Here is a 20414-nt window from a genome sequence, read left to right on the forward strand (position 1 = left end):
TCCGGTATGGTCTAGTGGCTAGGATACCTGGCTCTCACCCAGGAGGCTCGGGTTCGATTCCCGGTACCGGAAATTTTTTTTGTCGTTGGCTTTTTTATTTTATTTTTCAATGAAAATAACTTAAATTTTTTACAGAAAAAGAATTTATTAATTTTACGAAGGAAAAAAAGTATGAAAACATATTATTATTAAATAAGTAAAAAAAAAGCGGAGACATTATGTTTTTTTTATGCAGTCGGTAGAAGTGATATACATTAATGTCGCTTCGAGGCTTAAACTTGATCTTTCTGTTGTATTGAATGAGGAATGTCCCACACTTCAATATGACTGCTACGGGGCAGTAGTAGGATAGCTATGCCATACATTTGTGGTCTTAATATACACCTTCGCATCAGTAAAATCTCATCATCACGAACTTTTTGAAAAACTGGCATTCAACGATCCCTCCCGTAAAATCGTCTTATCAAATAATAAATTAAAGTTTAAAAAAACTAATAAAATACGCTTTTATAGAAAATCCAATTAAAAAATAGAAAATAAATTTTAATAATTTGAATTAAAAATAGTGTAAGAAAAAAATATTTTATTGTAAAAAACCGTGGGGTGCTTTTCAGGATATTATCAAAATAACCCTTTTACTCATATCTGTTCATAAAATATTTATAACTATACCATACAGCCTACGCTTTTTTTACAATAAAATTATTTTTTCTTACACTATTTTTAATTCAAATTTATTAAAATTTATTTTCTATTTTTTAATTGGATTTTCTATAAAAGTTACATTTACAATAAAATTATTTTTTCTTACACTATTTTTAATTCAAATTTATTAAAATTTATTTTCTATTTTTTAATTGGATTTTCTATAGAAGCGAATTTTGTTAGTTTTTTAAACTATTATTTATTTTTCATTTTTTAGTTGAATTTCAAGTTTTTAAATTTTTGTTATTGAATAATTTTTTTAATATTGAATTGTCATCGGTCCTTAATAAGTATACCAAATTTCGAGCTAATCCGACATTTTGAAGGGGGTCAAAATCATGTTCAAAGATTTCGTTACATACTAACTAACATACATACCTACGTCTGAAGCTAATAAAAGCGTATTAAAAAACTATGAAACGTATACATTTAACTTGATCTATTCAATTTTGTATACATATCGATCATTAGTTGTCTATATAAAGATTCTTTCAACGGACAACATACCGCAACGTTGAGGCTTTTTCGGGTACATTTTTTTCGTTTTCACAGTAGTGAAACTGGTGCGGACTCAGAAATCAAATCGTTTAGTCGAAGCGAAATATTGTATTACATTCAATGTAAGACGTATTTTTTTTTATCTTTTTTACGTCCGTGATGCGTTTTGTACCCGATGGGGGGAGGAAGGATGTGGGCTTTTTCCCCCTACCTTATCCGTTGGTAGTTTAAGGGGCTATTTCAACTATGCGCGGATGGGTAGGTGAGCTCACGGGGCTCAAACTGAGAGAACTTGCTACATTAACATTATCAAGAGCAGTGCTTTAAGTATTACTAGATCGGAATCGTGACCTACTAAGAAGATCCGGCGAGAAACTCAGTATGCTATGTCTTTTTCAAGTAGTCGACTGTTTAATAAAGCAATACGTAAACATCTGACGTTTACAGTTTTCTCAGTGCGTGTATTTTAACGTTCTCGATAGCGTAAAAGTTAACTCAATTTTGTATGGAGTTGGACCATTTGCCTACGTTTGCCGCTAGGGGCGCTGTTCCAACTCCATACGAATTTAAGTTAACTTTTACGCGATCGAGAATGTTAAAAAATTCGCACTAAGCACACAGTAGGCTTTGCAATTACTCGGCGGTAAACATGAATGACGTGTTATCGTGATGTTGTGGAAGATGAAATTTGATGGAAAAGCAATGAGTCAACTGTATCAGAAAGTGAAGTTTAATGATTCTGACGATGAAAGTGTTTGACAACAACAAAAAATAAAAACATATTTTTCATATCTTTAAATTTGTAATGAATTTTGTTTTATTCAACACTATATTATATATAACCAGAAATATCAACTAGAAATATAAACTAGAACTATACAACTGGAAATATCAATTTCATAAGGTGGGCGTTATAAAAAAAAAGTTCGAGTTTCGGTATCCTTAGCATTAGGGTGGCTATGATAGCTATCTTAACCAGAAATTAGCAAGCAATGTCGAGATGGTGCATCCACACGGTGACAACAAGCCCAGGATAAGTGGTGAAGAATAATAATCAATTGTGCTCAATTGTGAGGAATGTTAAACTGCCCAATGAGTTTCTCGACGGATCTTCTCGGTGGGTCGCGAATCCTATCTGGGGCTAGATTCAGCTAGTGCTAGTGTTAGCAAATTCTCTCAGGTTGAATCCGTGAGCTAGCCCCCAGGCTACCAGCGAATAAGTAGGGAAAAAAGGTAAAGTCTAAGGGAAAGTAAGGAATGTAATATGTATATACTATATCTCTGGTGGTAGGACCTCTTGGGAGTCCGCACGGGTAGGTACCTCCACTCCGCCTATTTCCGGCGTGAAGCAGTATGCGTTTCGGTTCGAAGGGTAGCCGTTGTAACTATACTTGAGATCTTAGAACTTATATCTCGAGGTGGGTGGCGCATTTACGTTGTAGATGTCTATGGGCTCCAGTAACCACTTAACACCAGGTGGGCTGTGAGCTCGTCCACCCATCTAAGCAATAAAAAAATTAAAAAAACTTAGCTACCGTAACGTGTTTCTCTTGTAATGCTGCAAAGCTAAGGTTAAGAGGAAAATGTTCGTGTAATACCGTAAAACGTAGGAAGTTTGAGTTTAAGCTTTCAGTTGAAGTAACGTTCAAGTCCTTTTAATAGTGCCAGCTCAAGAACTTTGCAAAGTTTTGTATTCTCCCACGCGAATACTGAAGTGCTAGCGCAAAGCACACTTAGATTTCTAACTGCGATTTATTGAACAGTACTTCTAACGTGATGACTGTGTCTATATTCCGCATACAATCTTCTTTCATATTTATATTTATGTATGGTATAATAATGTGTTAATAATTTGCTCGTTTTCAAGATATTGTTTTTCATGTCGGAAGTATCATCATTGTGTAGTTCTGAATTCGTTTTATTTTTCTATGATACTATATTGACATTCAGTTATATTAGTATTCAAGCACTTCTGTTTTTAATTCCCGTCTGCATTTTACTCGTATTACGGTAAGATAACATTATACTTATCTACAGATAAGTAGATTTACTGGTGGTAGGACCTCTTGTGAGTCCGCGCGGCTAGGTACCACCGCCCTGCCTATTTCTGCCGTGAGGCAGTAATGCGTTTCAGTTTGAAGGGTGGGGCAGCCGTTGTAACTATACTTGAGACCTTGTATCTCAAGGTGGGTGGCGCATTTACGTTGTAGATGTCCAGTAACTACTGAATACCAGGACTGTGAGCTAGTCCACGCATCTAAGCAACAACAAAAAAAAGATACTTTCGTTTACAAATGCCCTTCTTTAGAGCAGATACCAACGGTGGATCTCAATCACCGGCGACGAATTCAGGCTATCCCTCTCAAATTAAACTTTTACCTCCTATTGGCTGACGATTCTTCAAAATCGCAATGCATGATGTCGCTTTGCCCCGAGTGCCAAACCACCTATAAAGATTTCACTTGGCGTATTCTTAAGCGAAAACTTGCAGTGTTCTTTCACTTTATATTCTGGACCTTATCGTATTGTTACGCGCTGAGGTTCAGCATTGATATTTTTTTTATCGAAGTGCAAATTGAAAAACACTATTTAACTTAAAGCACTTAACAAATACTTTAAATTCTTAATTCACTTCTTCCGCTTCGCTTCAGGTTTTCCGTTCGCTGTTTCGTTTCAAGTAGTTCCGATTACTAACTGCCCTCGTGACATCCCTGCAACGCTATTATAGTTGATACGACATCCCTAGAATTATCGAGAACATTCCTCAAAAGTCGAGTATTTTCAATATGCGTTTCCGCCATTTGAAAATAGATAGCGTTGTATTTCTCGAGCGTTCTTGACTTTACTAGTTCTTTTGATATTCGTTTCTGCTATTCGACAATAGATAGCATTGTTCTTACCGGCGTAACATTATTTTGATTTTATTAGTACAAAAATAACAAAGGTTTGATTACGTCTCTGCTATAGGATATGTTTTTTCTAACCCTCCGACGCCCATGTCCGTGCTTGATTGATTTATGAACGATCTCGTGATCTAGTTTAGATGTTTCGGATAACGCGGCTCGGTATCCGCCGTTTTTCGGATATATGGGAATGAAGGTGGTCGAGCGTTCATGCGGATCTCTTGGCGGATATCCAAACGGTCAATGTGAGTGCCAACGTGAATTCATTACGAGGGTTTTTGTGTATCATCGTTCAAGATGTAACATTTAGATTTTATTGTAACTACCTTTTGCAGTGAATTTGTGCTTTATTTGTGAATTTTACCTAACAATCTAAGCTATCATATCATCCCTTATGTTTTTTTAAGCTACAATTATCTTGTTTCATCGTATGATGAAAAAACCTCGTAAATCGCTACACAATTTAATTTTCGCGTCGACCGCGCGAAGTCGGTGGAATAACACACAAATTCAATATAAACCGTGACGATACTGATCCGATATGGCATTGACCCCGTTATATTATCCGGGTTTTCGATTTCTCGCTTCACAAAAGAAACTCGTTCGCTCAATTTGTCAATCCATCCGGACAGTTAAAATGGGCTGTAAAACTTTTAACACTCGACCCTGGGCGTCCTTCGCAGGTCCGCATAGGAACCACATAAAATGAAATGGCTCCGGACCGGAACGAATAAAAGACGAGGCCAAGACTTATATATATCCGGGCGGTACAACTGGTTGTTTGTAAAAAAAAAAAAACTTGTGTCGAGCCTGGAGTAAACAAATGGCCATCTGGCTTTCTGCTTTGATGACGGGTTATTCGTGTGTGGGTGAAAAGGTACTCACAAAACTTTTCCATCTAACGATCTTGTTTGTTTGCGCCGAGTAATGGTTAGTGGAGTTAGGAGAGCTCATAAAAACATAATCACGTAAGGCCGATGTGAGCTGTATGTGGATATGCGTGAGATGCTCTGAGAGACTGTTACTTCTTGACTTAAGTAGATCTATTTTCTTGCTACCTTGTAAATTTTGTATTAAGATCGTTTTGATGAAAATGTGATCGTCTTGTCGGTATAGCGTTTAGTGATCTGAGCTACTGCACTTCGAGGTTCTCGGTAATAGTACTGGTTTTTGTTTCTTTTTCTTGGTTAAATGATAATTATTTATTGATTATATTTTAAACGGTAGGCAGCTTGGCTCTGCTGCTTGGCATTGCTGACGTCCATGAGCGACGCTACCCACTCACCATCAGGTGGGCCGTATTCTCGTGTGGCTGCACGAGCAATAAAAAAAAAATATGGACCAATTAACTCATGGTTCATCTAATGTCTTTACATTTTATCGATGAACATATATACGCGGCTTATCCTGAGATATGAGTTCGGAGTCTCAATCGTGTAATATCACAGTTGTCCCGGCTTTCAGACTGGACTTCCTCCTTCCTTGTAGCAGAAATAGGTAGGATTGTGGTACTTGTCGTGACTTACAATATACAACCACGTGCTGCTAATTAAAGTCGGTCGATATACCCTCGTATAATTGACCATTTCCCAACGCTGTTACCCATTCGCCGGTGAATCCTTTAGTCGCCTTTTATGACACGGGAAGAGATAGGGTGGTGTTATTCGGGACCCGGACCTGGAATATTGGATTTGATCTTGAAACCGATTTTTGTTTAAAGATTTTGTTTAAAGATGTCCCCCTTTTGGGTTCTCAATATTCTTCTGGATTATTGTCTCGTATATATTTCCCTGATAAAATTTTAGGTTTCTGTTGTGGAATGTGTAACCTTTTTAATACGCCTTTATTAGCTACAGACGTACATAGTATGTAACGGAATCTTTGAACATGATTTTGACCCCCTTCAAAACGTCGGATTAACTCGAAATTTGGTATACTTATTAAGGACCGATGACAATTCAATACGCGTTTTTACAATAAAATAATTTTTTGTTACACTATTTTTAATTCAAATTTATTAAAATTTATTTTCTTTATTTTTTAGTTGGATTTTCTATAAAAAGCGTATTTTGTTAGTTTTTTTAAACTATTATTTATTTTGTTATAATTCATATTACATAATATGATGTAAGTAAGGCATGTTATTGAAATTTGGAATAAAACGAGCTAAAACTCATTCGAAAGACGATTAAATTATAATGCTCAAATCAAAGTACCACTGGCAATTTATAACAATGAGCGTAAGAGCTAACAAACGGGTAACGTCCAGTGTAAAATTTTTTAAGGCGCTTTAGGGGGAAAATAATAAAAGGGTATTTTCATTAATTCGTCGAATTTAATGAAGCTGGAAAGAACAGTATTAGGATTATCTGCCGCGTTAAGGACGGTTGATGATGTTTTCCTTAGTGTAGTAAATCTGTGTCACGCAAAACAGATTATTATTACAATGACGATAAAGGTGAATTTTGACGGAATCATAGTATGTTATTCCCACTATAATAAACACTGAATAATACTTACTCAAGTAGAAATACAGAAGTAAAAAAAATATCGAAGAATGTAAGAAATAACAAAATAAATCTAAGGTACCGTTGGACCGAATCCAATATCCGTCTAGGGTTGAGATAATAAATAATATCGTTCGTGAGATCAATCATAACGGTGATAATACGAGAGGTTCGTATCGTTAGTGGATAAGTGGCTGATAATTGAATACGAGTCTAATAGTATTTTTTCTTCGGTTTTGGCGCGATTATTACACATAAAACTAATTTGTGGTTTAATCTTGGATTATTGATTCTCATTTTAAGCTATTGTTTGAGCGCGGCGACCGAATCATGAAATTCCGTAACGAAAAAAACCTAAACCCCTCACTCCGCCTAGCATGTAGCTCGCGTTCAACACATTCACACGATGCGCTTGTGTAGTGTTTGTGAATAAGCGCGTGGCGTGACGTCACACTGCATGCGCAACATGAAAAGTCTGCCCATCTTTCTCTCGCGCGGTCTAGCTTATGAGTGTGAAGGGGACAGTTAAGGTTTTGCTTTTATTAATGTTTAATATAGCGTGGTCTTGTTTTATTATTATTTCAATATTAAATTATCATTGTCTAATTATAATTGCATAAGTTGATAAAAAATGCTATGCAATGGCTTTACCGCGGCAGTTCCCGAGTGCCACAAGTTTTTTTTTTTATAAAAAATATTTTAACAACTTAACGAAAATTATCATAGTTATACCATAGTCGTCGGTAAATTATATGAAACGTGCGAAATAATATAATGATTGCAAAATAGTTTTAATTGTACTAGACTCATTTTATATCAGCGATAGATTCTATTCGAAAGTGAATTCTATTATTTTGTCGAAATAAAAAGATTCAGAACAAGTTAAAAACGTATCTATTGATCGAGATAAGACGGTCCGGTGATTCCCGGAGACCTTTCTCATCACAACGTAAATGCCCATCTTCAGACCAGACACGAGATATTTAATTGTTTAGCTGCTCTTCAACCCTTGAGATCGGAACGTTGACTGTTTCGTGGTGAAAGAGGCAGTTTTATTTTTATTTTTATTGCTTTGGTGGGTGCACGAATGCACTGGACGTCTTGTCATTTAGGCCACGAAGACTTCAAGAATGGCACATGCGGCTCACTTTATACGTCCTGGCAACGGTAATCCGATCAGAAAGTATCTTCACGGTAATATATGTTATCTTTCTTTCGTGAATCAACATCGACCGACAAAACTCATGTTCGTGTAAAGCGATTCGTTTTCTTAGTATTACGCGGCCCGTACCACTTGTTCTTGCATTAGCAATCCGGGCACATAACGAAAGACAATAATCGAAGGAATTTGTATTCTCATAAAATTTGTTTGAGTTTCCCCCGGGACCGGTCCATTATGAATTGATTCGTATTCGTTCGGTGTGTATTCAAATCAGTTGTTGTGTTCTATAGAAAAGGGGAATGGTTTTTTTTTTGTTTTGTACCTAGAAATTGTGTTACTTCTTTAGGTAGTGCGTGTCGGAGCGACGTTGATTTTTTTTGTTTAGATATAACTATGAGCGTTGTGGAATTTGATTTTGTTTTTTTTTTATTGGTTACATAGGTGGACGAACTCACCCCCCCGGGGTTAAGTACTTACCGGAGCCCATACACATCTACAACGTAAGTGATGAACTCCCCTTGCACTCTCTCACTAAAGTTTATTCAAAATGACCTCCGTGATTTTGAATACAGGCCTTCAATCTGCGCGGCCAGTCGTCTATCGCAGCACGAACGAGGTCCATGTCAATATCGGTGGCTGCCTTAATCAAGGATGTCTTGAGTGACTCCAAATTGGGATGAGGCTTTGAGCATGCCTTTTCCTCCAAGTGTTGCCTTATCTTATAATCTAACGGATTCAAATCTGGACTGGAGGAGGGCCAGTCTTCGTGCCGGATGAAGTCGATTTCACGCGGCGTCAGCCAGTCTTGTGTGCTCTTCGCTCTATGAGCTGGCACCGAATCTTGTTGGAAGACCCAGTGCCTGTTATTGAACATGGTATGAGAAACAGGTTCCACAAGGTTCGTCAGGACTGTATTTTGATACACAACTGCATTCGTTTTTACACCTTTCTCTCAAAAATGTACCTCTGTTAAGCCCCAATAAGAAACTCCCAACCATACCATGAGCGAGGATGGAAAATGATCTCGTTGGACACGCGGAATACGGTTGCTCGCTTCTTCACTACTGTGTGCGTACACCTTATCATTTTGTTTGTTGTAGCTCTCTTCTACGGTAAAAATTTTTTCATCCGAAAAAAGAATTTCCAGATATTTTTTTCCCGCGTACCGCTTCAACAAAGCGCGGCATCTCTTCAGTCTCAGGTCCATTAGACGAGCATTCAAACGATGTCCTGTTTTTCTTCGATATGCCCGAAGCTCTAAGTCTTCATTTAACACCCTTTTCACCGTGGTTCTGCTTAACCCCATCTGAAGGGCCAACAGTTTCTACTTACGTTTGGGATTTCTTTGAATTCGCGCCTTCACAGCTTTTATCACTGCTGGAGTCCTGACAGACCGAGGGCGACCACTTCTTGACCTGTCATCTACACTAGAGTCTTCATTGTATCGTTTGATGGTACGATAAACGAATCTTTTGGTTATATTCAAATTTTTCAGTATGTTAAAAATTTGAATTGGCGCGTAACCGCAACGATGCAACGCAATAACTGCAACACGGTCTTCTTTAAGCGTCCACTCCATATTTAAAAATGAGTAAAATTCTAAAAGTATACATTTTTATTTTCATGAACAATTCGAAATTCGAATTCAATAAACTTTTTTGTGGCCAGCATTCTAAAAGAAAAGTTTTTACTGTGTGACAATACTTATGACCTGACTAGGTATAATGATACCTTAGAACTTATAGCTCAAGGTGGGTGGCGCATTTGCGTTGTAGATGTCTATGGGTTCCAGTAACCATTTAATATCAGGTGGGCTGTGAGCTCGTCAAACCACGTAAGCAATACAAAAAAAAACCCTTCTTCACAAGCGACGGGTTCGACGAGAAAGCATTCCCAATGAACCGACATTACTATGGGAACAATTATACTGGAATCAACATTATCGGCGGTGTTATCGTTGGGCAGCTCTAAATGATTTATTGGTTTATCCTTTTCTTTTCGTCATGATGAATGGTGACATCAACCAATATAGCTCGATCCGCAGATAGATCTGTTATAACGATATCAGGTTTATTGGTGACAATATATTGTTCGTAATAATATATTGGTGCTCAAAGAACGTGATATAATCATTTTCAAGAATTAGTTTGGTAATGAATAATAAGGTAAAGTTCTGTGAGCAACTTCTCAATGATTGTCTGTGCGAACTAATATGTCGCGAGTCTTTAGTAGCGTTGTCAAGGTATAATGCTAATTCATAATTATGAAATATATATGCTAAACTGTTTCTAATTATGCACGTCCTAGCAGGTAACAACAAGATACATCGGAGTCGACAAGACCATATTTTAGGGCAAAATGTTAGTGTATAAACCTGACCACTTGGTTGTGTCTACGCGAGTAACGGCTATTAGAGAAACAAGAAGAATGTATCTTACAGACTCTTCTGGACGGTGACATACCCGACAAAACTCGACAGATCCATTGTTCAGTATTGATTTTCGATTGTTTTATTCATCATGATTTCTGCGTCCAAAGACGAAACCTTTCCACAAATATGTTACAGATAGGCAGCTAAATAAGGGAAGCATATCGGGTCTACATGGAAGTCTGGTAAAACCCAACATGTAATGCCTTGCCACTCCATATGGCAATGCGATACTCAAAGCTTTCGAATACAGAAAACCTTCCACCTTTACCAATTTCCGTCAGCCAAGGACAACAGTTAGCCTATTCTTCAATGTAAAGACATCCTGATGAGTATCCGATATTATTGTTATTATTGAAAACCATTTTTTTTATTATAGAATGATTACTGGTTGCACTCAGGCCTTTCCAGTTTCACCAGGTCAGGTGGATTAAAAACCAGTATACCACACGCAGCGCCTAGAGCGTTTCAAATGATTCTTTATAACGATCGGTCTTATGTTTGGCGTTTATGCAAGTTATCGACTGCAAATCTATGTTGTCTGGTAATGAAAATCCTAGTTAAATAGCTCCTTAAGAGTGTAGAAATTACCAGCTTGCTGATTTAATGATTTAAGCTATTAAACCAAGCTATCAGTGAACACTAAATACAGATTTCTGAGCACATTTGAAAGACAACTCTTAAATCGAATTCGTTAGGTATTTTTTCAGAAGAGTTTTGGCGTTATTTTCTCTTAAGCACTTTTGTCTGAGCCGAATATATAGGCAGAGATAAATAGCTATAGATATGGATTGCTTAGCTACTTAGGCAGCCCGGAAGATGTACGGTGAAGAAAGCGTATTTATAAAAGTATTTATTAAAACATATTTATTAAAACACCCAGAATTTGGCCCAAATATCGTCAATTTCAATAGTAAAAAAAATCTCCCATCATTGGGGGAGTCTGAGATCCTTTACTGGTCTTTGAAACTGTCTCTGAAACTTTCTCTTATGTTAACTATCTGCCCCTGGTATTTCAGACATCCGAGATTTGATTAAACAAAGCCGCTGTGCATTAAAATGTTTTCCTTAAAGCAACAAAAGCATATTAAGCGCTTTGAAATCGAAAATGATTCTTAAATTAAGCTGGTACAGTGTATTTTCCTAAACTGAGTGGCCAAATCTTGAAAGTCAGGGGATAGATGCATTTCTCAGCGAGCGAGAGCATTAATCAGTCGGATTCTTGGCTCGGAAAGGGAATCAATCACAACGTATAGTTCACGAAGACTGCTTGCCTCGTCGCTAATGTAGTGGAAAATTGAAATCGCCCCCTTTACTACTAGAAATTTTACAATTATGTTTTCGCTCTTAATTTTGATCTAAGAGAAAGAGAGAGAGAGTACACCAACAATAAAAAAACACTGAGAAACATTAAATACAAAAAAAAGTACAATTGGCGGTCTTATCAACCATCAGATGGAAAAGAATAATTTGGAACCGAATTTCACGCGGTGTACCAACCAATTGAAATATTAAGTATATATGTACACAAATTCCTTACATATATATATTTATAAATATACATACAAATATACAATGTAACGTAATAATAGTTTTCCTTCTTTACACATAAACAAGAATAAACAATTTACATATAAAACGTACTCAAAATACCTATGAAACATAAATGTACATTTGAAGTAAATGTTACGATCTTACCTACGATCTTATTAACAAATAAAACATTGAAAAATTGATTTGGGTTTCAAAAATTGCAGTTTTCAAATGTTTTCGTGATGGATACGATTGCTTATTATAACAATATTATTACATCCTTCTTCAAACGAGGCTTGTGGAGAGTATTAAACGGTAGGCAGCGGCTTGGCTCTGCCCCTGGCATTGCTGAAGTCCATGGGCGACGGTAACCACTCACCATTAGGTGGGCCGTATGCTCGTCTACCTACAAGGGCAATAAAAAAAAACATTTTTTTAACAACTGGTAAGGCACCAGTCAAATGGGCCTAGTTGCCTTTTTTATTTATTTTAAGGCACTACTTCGATATTCAAGTTTGATAATAAACAAAGAGTATGTGCATATATGTGTTGTGTCAAATACACGGTAGCTTAATGTTTATTTTATTGATTTTAATGTATACATTTTTAATGCATAATTAAAGAAAAAAAAATTGACAGGAGTGCAGTCCTTCCCTATATTCTCTGTAAGTGTGGGTCATACTCCTCCGTTCGCGCAATTTTCGTAAAAAAAAGGGTACTTACAAAGTTTTTGCTTTACGTATTAATATATAGATAGTTTTGATTTATTGTATAGACCGCTTGGAGTCATTGATTAATATAACTTGAATGGTTCTGTGTGCTTAGTGCGAGTTTTGTAACGTTCTCACTAGCGAGCCAGTTTGCTCAAATTTGTATGCAATTGGAACAGCGCCCCTAGCGGCAAACGTACTCGGTGTTATTTTGTGAGTGCGAGTTCATATTAACGTTGTGATCTCGTAACCGAGTAATTTTACCGAAATGAGTACTACGAATGACATTTGTGCGAGTGCGTGTTACAAATTAGTGGATTTTAACGTTTCGATCGAGTATTTCTTTAGTAGTTTTATTTTCCCAACTAGAGAGGCAAAAATATCATGCCATAGAGCCTAATCTTTTTTTATGAAAAATGATAATATGGAGTGAAATGGATTTGATTAATTTGAAGCATTAATCAATTGGCATGGAATGAAATGAAATGAGATCAGATAATATGGGATAAAATATAATCTCTGCAAAATGCTGATTATATACTGAGATTTTTTTCAGTGGACCTTTTCGAAGACTTCGAGAAGCTACGTCCAGCGGTTTTGTTTAATTTTTTTAAATTTTCGCACTTTCACAGATACTAAACAGTTAATAAACCCACGTTACTTTGTTATTGCACAGATGGGTGGACGAGCTCCCGGCCCACCTAATCTTAAGTGGTTACCGGAGCCCATAGACATCTACAACGCAAATGCCGCCTCCCACCTTGAGATATTAGTTCTAAGGTCTCAGTATAGTTACAACGGTTGTCCCACCCTTCAAACCGAAACGCATTACTGCTTCACGGCAAAAATAGGCAGGGTGGTGATACCTACCCGTGCGGACTCACAAGACGTCCTACCACCAGTAATTACAAAAATTAATTTTGCGGGTTTGATTTTTATTACATGATGCTATTCCTTTACAGTGAAAGTCAATCGTAAACATTTGATAAGTACGTATTTCATTAGAAAAATTGATACCCGCCGGCGGGATTAGAACACCGGTGCATTGCAAGATACGAATACACCGGACGTCTTAACCTTTAGGCCAGGACGGTCTCAAAATTACACTTATACACGAAGAAATATTAAATACGCATTAACTAAGAAACATTAAATAGACAAAATAAAACAATTCACACAATTTAGCTCCTCGCGGTCCCTCCAAAATGTCTTTTCATCTTTTTTTCCTAGTTGTTCAATTGTAAATGAATAAATCAAAATCAAATCGAGTTTACGTTCTATACGGTGAAAAATGAAGAATTGTGAGTGTGAGTTGAGATATGCTACTCGCTTCGCAGGGCGTTTATTCACCGAGAGCAGCAATAATATTATTTCTCGTATATTGGTAGCACGTGATGTTTTGGCATTAGACCGTCTAAATGAAATACAACGCATTTTAACAGCATTTTAATGGGAACATACTACTTTCAAAATTATTCGGGTAATTTCACGTGTTCAATACTATTTTGTACCTTTAGAATTAAAGTGGCTCAACCCAAAATTCTTAGTTTCTGGTAAACTTCAATATTGTAATACAATAATTGTATTTTTTTAGTTTTTCGGTTTAAACACTTTAAGGCATGCCATTTTAGTTGAAAAAGACAGAAAGAGTACTTTGTCCTTTTCTAGACTAAAAGAGACTGTTTAATTTTATAAGCTGATAGAATAATATAGAAAAGAATAATAGGATACCCTCTAATCGTCACATTGGAAAAAGGTATGGCTTTATCATTTTATCATTTAAATTATTTTTTATTGCACTTATAAAACTAATTTAATTTACAATATGTAACTACATATATCTATAACTAATCCGTACTTGTCAAATTCCTCATAAATTGTCAATATTCTTAATAAAATTCCTATTAATAATATACAAGTGCAAATGTTGAGCTGCTTGCCAGAAATGATATAATAGTGTTTTGTTTTTTTGTTGTTTCCTTGTAGGCTGCCTGTAATAATCTAAACCTGTGTGAAAGGCAATAAATGATTTTATTATTATCTACTAATGGTAGTCCAGTGGTCGAAATTTGACCATAATTTATTTAAATTTTAAGTTTGAACATTATTATAGTTCTATTGTCACCTTTCTATTATCATCATTTCTATAATAATCATTGCTCTATGTCGCCAAGGCTACATTATAGAAAAATAATATTAAAGACAAAAAATATTAATCTATGCTCAATTTGACCACAGATTGATAAATCAATAAACAAAAAAAGTATAAATGCATGTGTGTGTTTGTGTGTCAAATACATGGCAATGTGTGTAAGATTTTTTATTGATTTAGTTAATTTTTTTTTTGATTATACACAATTAAAAAAAATATTAGCAATCTGCACTACTCTATATTCTCTCAACGTGTGGGAAATTTCATACTTCTCCGTCCGCGCAATTTTCGTAAAAAGGGGTACAACATTTTTGCTTCACGTATTACTTAAAATGTAGGTTCTTAATAATAATACATAAGTGTTTTGAAATATAAAACTAATCTTAAATTTTTTAGTTATACCACTTCCATTCTAAGGGTGCTATTTCGTAAACAAACTTTGCCGTAATGGCGTAATCTTTAAAATACACGGAAACTGCCCAGCATAAACATAATTTTTTAGTAACTTTAATAGAAGTATTAGAATTAGAAGTTTATTATAGAATTTATTTAATTGTAATTACATATTTAGACATACTTAACATAATTAATCCTGGAATAGGTAATTATTTCAGCTTTTTTTAATTAAAGAAATTATGTTTTATATAGGTTTAATCATTTACCCGTTGAACGTTTATAAAATGATTGTATTTACGGTAATAGTGTTAATGATCTTCATTAGGTGGCCCAAATATACTAAAATTATTACGAGCATCCATCCTTACTTATAAATGTGTAAAGAAACAAAATTATTATTACATTATTCAAATTTCTACATAATTTATAAATTTATATCTGTATATATGTATGTGTAAATATGTATATATGTGTGTGTGTGTGTGTGTGTGTGTGTGTGTGTGTGTGTGTGTGTGTGTGTGTGTGTGTGTGTGTGTGTGTGTGTGTGTGTGTGTTTGTGTGTATATATATTTCAATAGATAGGTACATAGTGTGCAATTCATTTCGAAATTATTCTTGCCCATCTAATGGTTGTCTGGAAGAGATCACTCTTAGTGATAAGACCAAGAATTGTACTCTTTTTTTTTGTTAATGTTGTTTCGCAATATTTATTCATTTTGTGTACAATAAAGAATACTCTATCTCACCCTCTCTTTCTCTCATCAAACAATTCTTTAAAAAAAAGCAATGATTTTATAAGAATTAAATGAAAATGCAAAGAATTCATATGTATTTACAACTAGCTAGACGTCTATAAAATTTTCTAAACGAAAAAATATATGTGTATAAACCATTAGAATAGATAAAACCTTAAATTATTATTATTAAAAACGAAAGAAAAAATCTTGAAATTGTATTGGTTTCACGGCAAAATTTTTAGTGACTACGTAACTTGCTTGAAAGTGAAGAAATACTCTCAAAATCCATTAATTTGTAACTCGCACTCGCACATACAATAATCGAGAGGCTCACTTCGGTAAAGCTATTCGATACATGAGACAGCAACATAAACAAACCTTCTCTCTCCCACAAAATGGGATTCATAAGTTTACCACTAGGTGGCACTGATACAACCTCACACAAATTAAACATAACATTAACATCGACTGGGTAATTAAAAAACCTCGCACTAAACACAGGTACATTACCCATTACCCGACTAACTATAAATATCGTTAGAAAGCTTGGCATTTCAATTAAACGCCTTAAAAAACAACCTTGCGTGCTACCAATATAAGAGAAAAAATTATCGCTTCTCAAGACGAATAAACGTCCTGCAAATCGAGTAACTCACACTCAGAGCTCCGCACGTTTCACCGTGAAGAGCGTACACTCGATGCGAGTCATTCGATTCGATTTTTGAAACTCGCACTAAGCCTACTGATCACTAGACCGGAGTTAATATGCGATAGACTGATAGATTTGAGGTTCAATGCTTGAATGGTTACTGTTCGGTGAACCTAAAAAATGTAATTTGCGTCTAGTGTATGTTTAATATTAAAAAAAGCATGTGTGGTGTCGTGCGACACCGGATAGGAACGAAGTTCCTTATTATAAAAATATTAATTTTAAGTTTTATTCGAGGTATAAAGAAAATAAAACTGGAGGCTTCGCAACAACCCACGGTCATTCGGTAATGTGCGAACTTATTGTGGTACACTTTCACGATTGTTTGCATAAGAATTAGTGTATTACGCAAACGAACGCTCTGAGATCGTGGTCAATGAATGATAAAAAAATATGTTATTTTTTGTACGTTATTACAAAGTTAAGTCGTACACTGTGTGCATTACTAATAAAAATCTTACGTTACGGACGTTTTTTCCTGTTTAGGATACCCCTCGGCATCATCCCTTATGGAATTTCGTTCCAAAAAAAAAATCATTCATCAGAAACAGGAGGTAAAAGGTAAATTAAGTTTATTATCATCATCAGCCTGTATCTTTCCACTGCTAGATGTAGGCCTCTCTCATAGTCCGCCATAATCAACGATCCTCGGTCTTCCGCATCCAATCCTTTCCCGCATATCGCGGCAAGTCATCGGTCCACCGGGCAGGGGGACGCCCAACGCTACGCCCAAATTAAGTTAATAGAATATTTTTATATCTATATTTATATATAAATCTACAGAGGTTTTTACGGATGTTCTACTATATACTATAACTACTGAACCATGCGTCCGATTGACTTGAAACTTAGTATCCATATAGAAAATACATGTACTTAATAGATAGGCTAATATTTATATGAGTGTTGAACTCCCTAATAATAATGACAATAAGTAATAATGTTGATTTTAAATGCCCAGCGAAGCGGGCGAGTATTAGTTATTTATATTTTCTATAGTAGTAATAGTTATTTATATTTTCTATAGTAGTAATAGTTATTTATATTTTCTATAGTAGTAATAGTTATTTATATTTTCTATAGTAGTAATAGTTATTTATATTTTCTATAGTAGTAATAGTTATTTATATTTTCTATAGTAGTAATAGTTATTTATATTTTCTATAGTAGTAATAGTTATTTATATTTTCTATAGTAGTAATAGTTATTTATATTTTCTATAGTAGTAATAGTTATTTATATTTTCTATAGTAGTAATAGTTATTTATATTTTCTATAGTAGTAATAGTTATTTATGTTTTCTATAGTAGTAATAGTTATTTATATTTTCTATAGTAGTAATAGTTATTTATATTTTCTATAGTAGTAATAGTTATTTATGTTTTCTATAGTAGTAATAGTTATTTATATTTTCTATAGTAGTAATAGTTATTTATATTTTCTATAGTAGTAATAGTTATTTATGTTTTCTATAGTAGTAATAGTTATTTATATTTTCTATAGTAGTAATAGTTATTTATGTTTTCTATAGTAGTAATAGTTATTTATATTTTTGACGTTTCGAATACTTTGTAGTTTTCACGATCTAGAATCGGTAAGTCTGTAAGAGTTTTGATTAAGTAAATAGGTTTTTATTGATTGTATTGTCAGCCAGCTGTGGTAGGTACGGCCATTTTTTTTCTGCCTAAAAGCATTTGGCGTGTTTGTCTAATAGAATAACGTATTTGATTATTTATCTTATCTGTAAAGGCGAATTTACATTACGAAATTAGTGGCATGAAACTAATTTCGTGACATTAGTTTTACCAACAGTTTCAAGTGTAATTTAATACTTTCGTTATGCATGCATTAATATCATGCATGTAAATTAGTTTCGTGCCCTGCGCGATTTTTTGGTGAAATTAGTATCATGCAACTAATTTCATAGTGTAGACGCGACGTGAAACTAATGTCGCGAAAGGGCCTGCGTTGTGCGGACGTGTGTATTGCTAGTTCGGACGCGCTTCAAGCGTTGAAAATGGCAAACCAACGATGGAGTACAGAAAAATAAAATAGATCTTATTAATGAATATCAGCGACAAGGGTGTCTATGGGACCCGAAACACCTACAGTAAAAAATCAAAATTATCTTCACTGATTCGAAAATAGTTTTTATTACTCTCAGGATCTTCATCTGCTAATTCAGAGACTAACTTCATTGCACCTAAATGCCTTCTTGTTGACCATCCTCGAATCTACCAACTTTTTTTTTTCTTGATAGTCTTTTTTTAAGTTCATAGGTATATAAGCATTTTTTTAGCTACATTGAATATAGCAAAATATAGCTTTGATGCTGACGGCGCCATGGTTACTGCGATACTGTGGATTTCGCGACACTAATTTTTTAACGAAATTACTTTCGCATATATCGAAACTACTTTCGCGAAACTGAGCTCAACATGCATGACACTAATTTCGTAATGTAAACTCCGCATTACACTTCTGGAACTTTCGTCTCGAGTCTTATAATCAGCGGTGGTATTGAATTGCTAATGTCCATGGGCTTCGATAACTACTTAACACCAGGTGAACCGTGAGTTCGTTAATGAACAATAAAACTGGTTATTATTGTTTACTTATTGCTTGCTGTATATTATTGCTTATTTTCTTTATCTTAAAAAATACATTTAATACCTACCAAAGTTACCTACTGATGACTTCAAAAGCTATAATCCTGAGACCAGTCTACTAAGCATTTTATTTTATGGAATAGAAAAATTTAACGCCTGCCTGAATTCAATAGGAAAATATTATTGTGCAATTATTATTTGTAAATATATCATAAGACATAGTTTGCATCAGTTGCTTTAGGTCGGCATAGAGACCCTTTAAGGGGCATCAAGACTTCTCAGCGAAGTACCTCAGAGTGTGTACCGGTATTTAGTATGTAACACGCGATGACTCACTCAATTGATGTTTCCGATTGAGTGAACAAAATATAACTAAAGAGTAGTTACGACAATCTTTAATAATTATCAACAAGCTACGCTTTGTAAAGATATTGTTGAGTTTCATACAAAACTTGTTTTTTTTATAGCCTTAGACGAGTCCACTTGGTGTTGAGTGGTAATCGCAGCCCATAGATATCTACAACGTAAATACCGCCACTCACCTCGAGACATGCATTGTAAGGTCTCAGTTTTAGCAGTAAACGGCTGCCCCACCCTTCAAACCAAAATGCATTACTGCTTCATAGCAGAAATTGGTGCTGTGGTGGTATTACTGTACAGAATCACAAAACGTCCTACCACCAGTAAACTTGTTATTTAAAGTAACTGTTATTTAGTTAGCATTAGTTAAATAAAACTATAGATGTCTTACTTATTAATCCGATGCACATAGCGATAAAAATAACTGAGAATGATCCATGTGAGCTTACGTGAGACCTATTACCATATCTGCCATAGTAAGTTTAGTAAACCTACAATTGTTTTATATGTAATATACCAAAAATAAAATAGTAATGTATCAGAATAGATTATGTTAAGCCAGTTTCGTCCAACGATGACTACTGTATTCTTTATTTTTTTAATGCCCTTTTAGGCAGATGAGCATACAGCCCACCTGATGGTGAGTGGTTACCGTCGTCCATGGACGTCCGCAATGCCAGAGGCACAGCCAAGCCGCTGCCTACCGTTATTCAGATATCTTTGTAATTAAACATAGTTGTAACAGCTCTATATTAATACGTAAAGTATATATAAATCGAATCACATACTCCTTGATTTTGAGCAGATCACGGTGTGAATATAAATGGTTCCACTTCGATCGGCACCCTTTGCCGCCCTACGGTCATAACTTTGAAAAATACCTAAGGGATTGTCCGTTTGATCTCTATTTCCTTAATGCTGTTACGTTATATTATATTATTGAGCCCGTCCTCTGAGCATATTGCGTGTCTTCGTGACCAGGGAAACTGTAAAATTATTCAATTT

The 20414-nt window shown here is 35.1% G+C and overlaps 1 non-coding gene across 1 annotated transcript; it reads left to right on the top strand.

Moving 5' to 3' along the window:
* Positions 1 to 72, top strand: TRNAE-CUC (transfer RNA glutamic acid (anticodon CUC)). The gene has a single exon. It is a non-coding gene; the product is annotated as a tRNA-Glu (tRNA).
* Positions 73 to 20414: the final 20342 nt, after the last annotated feature.

Source organism: Bombyx mandarina, chromosome 23, assembly GCF_030267445.1.
Source record: "Bombyx mandarina strain Sakado chromosome 23, ASM3026744v2".
NCBI lineage: Eukaryota > Metazoa > Arthropoda > Insecta > Lepidoptera > Bombycidae > Bombyx > Bombyx mandarina.